The sequence below is a fragment of the Amphibalanus amphitrite genome, unplaced genomic scaffold (assembly GCF_019059575.1).
Source record: "Amphibalanus amphitrite isolate SeventyFive unplaced genomic scaffold, NRLGWU_Aamphi_draft 000001F_arrow, whole genome shotgun sequence".
Lineage (NCBI taxonomy): Eukaryota > Metazoa > Arthropoda > Thecostraca > Balanomorpha > Balanidae > Amphibalanus > Amphibalanus amphitrite.
The window spans coordinates 2,656,050-2,660,105 of record NW_024881499.1 but is presented as its reverse complement, the minus strand read 5'-3'; positions in this window follow the sequence as shown (position 1 = coordinate 2,660,105).

The window sequence follows — 4,056 nt, the reverse complement described above, 5'->3', positions numbered from 1 at the left end:
AATGCGCAACAGAAATGCGATGGAATATGGTAGTAATCTGGTAGCAATTATGAAGGATTTCCCCTGTAGCTGATAAAAATCACAAGAAACAATTTTTTTAACGCAGAGGAAATCCTTCATTATGAGTTGCAAGGACCATTTGATTGGCCCATTTTGGTCAAATATAGGCCGATTGTTTCGATTTCAACCCCATTTATCGTAATGAGACGAATCCATTGGCTTAGTGGTACGTCTTTTGAACACATATAGGCCTTGGATTTCTCCTTAGCCTGCCTGAAACACACCATGATTAGCATGCATTGCTATGGGTGAAGGAAAGTTCATGCGCCGTGATGACGTCACGGTAAAGGAATTCTGGAGCTCGTGAACGGGGGCTGGCCCCCCCCCCCCCATTGGGGCCCTTGTGGTGCCTCACGGGGCTAGAGAAATATGAGAGAAATTCTCGCGGCCGCCGGCATTTAGGCGATCTGCTCGTGCTTTTGTTACTGGGGCGCTTCTTTCACGGAGATTGCGCCGGACGAAAAATACTCTGCTTTGCAATCCGGCTGATCGTGGGAAAATACGGCCGGAGGTCTCCTCGGCTCTATGCAGGTATACCACCGGGAGAGATGTATAGTATATACCACTGGCTCGATGTATAGCCTGCAAGTTGGCTTTGGTGCAAACATGTTAAAGGAAATAGTTCACTTTTAACATGGGGTTTTGAGCTGGAATAGCAGTTTCGTAGCTTGAGCTGAGACTAGCACAAATCAGGAGCTTTTACGGCTCAACGATCACCCTAGACGAAGAAATTCCATTTCTCGTTCCGAAAAGAGTGCCTTGTAGAGGAATGCGTGCCTTGCACAGGAATGCAGCCACGTCATCGTCAGCCAATCAGCGTGCTGCTTACAGCCAATGCAGTATTCGTAGGTTTGAGCTACGCAATATGATTGGTCAATGCGTAATAAGCTTCCGCGTCAAACATTATTTTACATAGAATATAGTTCGCCCTATATTAAAATAAAGAAAATAATTGTTTTTACAAAAAGGTTTTATTTTATTTCATGATTATTTTGAGCATAAAAAATCATAAATCAATAGCAAAATACTGATTTCAGGAAAGTGGACTGTTTCCTTTAAACAGGGTATAGGGCGGATCAGACGTTCAATTGACAATTTCCGATTCTTATTCGATAATTACGGCCAATTATATTTTTTTAGGAAGTGTTATTAGGACCGTAGCATTTAGCAATAAAACTCATTTTTCCCCTGTCTCCTTACCTATCTCTCAAACCCCTTGCTCACTCAGCTTCGGCCTCTCTGTAGGTATCAGTCGTCTCCTTCCCGTCCTCCCCGAGTTTCTAACAATTGTAATATCCATATCTCGAAGTCTTTTCCTTCTCTCTCTCTCTCTCTCTCTCTCTCTCTCTCTCTCTCTCTCTCTCTCTCTCTCTCTCTCTCTCTCTCTCTCTCTCTCTCTCTCTCTCTCTCTCTCTCTCTCTCTCTCTCTCTCTCTCTCTCTCTCTCTCTCTCTCTCTCTCTCCTCTCTCTCTCTCTCTCTCTCTCTCTCTCCTCTCTCTCTCTCTCTCTCTCTCTCTCTCTCTCTCTCTCTCTCTCTCTCTCTCTCTCTCTCTCTCTCTCTCTCTCTCTCTCTCTCTCTCTCTCTCTCTCTCTCTCTCTCTCTCTCTCTCTCTCTCTCTCTCTCTCTCTCTCTCTCTCTCTCTCTCTCTCTCTCTCTCTCTCTCTCTCTCTCTCTCTCTCTCTCTCTCTCTCTCTCTCTCTCTCTCTCTCTCTCTCTCTCTCTCTCTCTCTCTCTCTCTCTCTCTCTCTCTCTCTCTCTCTCTCTCTCTCTCTCTCTCTCTCTCTCTCTCTCTCTCTCTCTCCTCTCTCTCTCTCTCTCTCTCTCTCTCTCTCTCTCTCTCTCTCTCTCTCCTCTCTCTCTCTCTCTCTCTCTCTCTCTCTCTCTCTCTCTCTCTCTCTCTCTCTCTCTCTCTCTCTCTCTCTCTCTCTCTCTCTCTCTCCTCTCTCTCTCTCTCTCTCTCTCTCTCTCTCTCTCTCTCTCTCTCTCTCTCTCTCTCTCTCTCTCTCTCTCTCTCTCTCTCTCTCTCTCTCTCTCTCTCTCTCTCTCTCTCTCTCTCTCTCTCTCTCTCTCTCTCTCTCTCTCTCTCTCTCTCTCTCTCTCTCTCTCTCTCTCTCTCTCTCTCTCTCTCTCTCTCTCTCTCTCTCTCTCTCTCTCTCTCTCTCTCTCTCTCTCTCTCTCTATCCGTCCGTCTGTCCATCTCTTTGTCCGTCTCTCCGTCCGTCCGCCCGCCCTTCCGTCTCTCAATCCGTCCATCCGTCCGTCCGTTTCTCCATCCGTCCGTCCATCCGTCACTCTCCGTCCGTCCGTCCGTCCATCTGTTTCTCCATCCGTCCGTCCGTCCGTCTCTCCGGATGTTCCTCCGCCCGTCTATCTGTCTTCCCATCCGCCCCGCCGCCCGCCCAAGGCCCTAAAACGAGTCCTCAAATTAATAGGTAGGGGAGAGTTACCATTATGCGCCCGCTTAAGCAGAAACTTAACCTGTGTATTGTATTGTATTTGTTGCATACCATCAACAGGTCCGAAAACCCAATAACAGACGGAGTCAGACATATAAAAACAATAAATACGACACACATTGTTAAAACTTCACACTGTATGGCGAACGAACACAGACACACACTTCATAAACCGAGAGCGCCTTCCAAAAATGTCCGCTCCAGGAGTCACCTGGTACAGGCTAGTAATCCGACGTGGTAGACGGCAAAACAATCCATCTTTGATGGTGCCTACTCTGGCGGCTGGGACATTCAGACAGGGCTGCGCGCGAGTTGCCCTGGCTGGGACAGCAAGTCCGAAGCTGCCCAGGATTTCCACGAAGTCAACACGGCCCCCGAAGACGCCATGTAGGAAGGCGAGGTCGTGTTGCGCCAGGCGCTGTTTGATAGTTAGAACGGCGAAGTGGAGCAATAGCTGTGCGTAGTCAAATGAGTGCTTAAGCAATGTGTCTGGTGAATGCGGTCTCTGCTTGATAACGATCGATGAACATTTTTCTAGTTAAATCTACTTCCACTCTTATAATTTAAGTACATTTTATTGGAACAAAAAACAAATTACGGTTTTCCTAGCCCCTGCAAAAGGTGCATTTAGGCACAGCATGCCTTAATTACGCCACGTGAAATAATGCATTAAAGTAAAAGAACCATGCAAAGTTAGCCCTTTATACTGGTCAGCGCGATAATGTTCCCCTGAATGTCCTTATTGGTCATGGTACGAGAATTTCTCTAGTTTCTGAAGAATTTTTCGGGACCCATGCTCTACTCATACTGGATGCGAATATACGCGTGACGTCAGCCGGGCGTGAAGTTTTCCCTTCACCATAGGCTTAACACACAAACTGGCCGAAGTTCATGCCAGGATAGCCCGGCCTGAAAGTGCAAAAATGATTAAATTTTGACCTCATTAGATTCATTTCTTCATTTTATAACTAAAAACGTCCATTATTAGGCCTCAATGAAAGTAAAAAGTACTCAAAATCGAAGCTCAAGAAGATGCTGTACGAGCACGATTTGGTAACATCACGTGACCTCTTTTCAGCAGATTGTATATAATTTAAGAATATAATTACACGATTGCTGCCTGAAAAATCATAAAGAATACACTTGTAGCATTTATTACTTCTGTTTTAGTCATAACATTGCAAAACGCAAAGTTTATCATGGCAGTCACGTGACCAAAGGTATAGCAGGGGGTTGGGACAAACACTCACAGGATTTCAAGTTTTGTAATTAAATTACATAAGTTTCATGATGAAATTGAAAGATTGTATTTTTTCCTAATAAAATACAAATTTTCGTTTGTAAAATATTTTCCTTATAAGCGAAATTCTCCATACAAAAACGCCTGTGACGTCACCAGGGCTTTACTCAAAACATCCGACCTACCTGTTTCTTATAGGTATCTTGCCCCCCCCCCCCCTCCCTACAATCCGCCAGTGTCATGCCCGCATATTGCAATGCGTTATACGGTGTCGCTGCCAGCACTGCAAATCTTGGGGC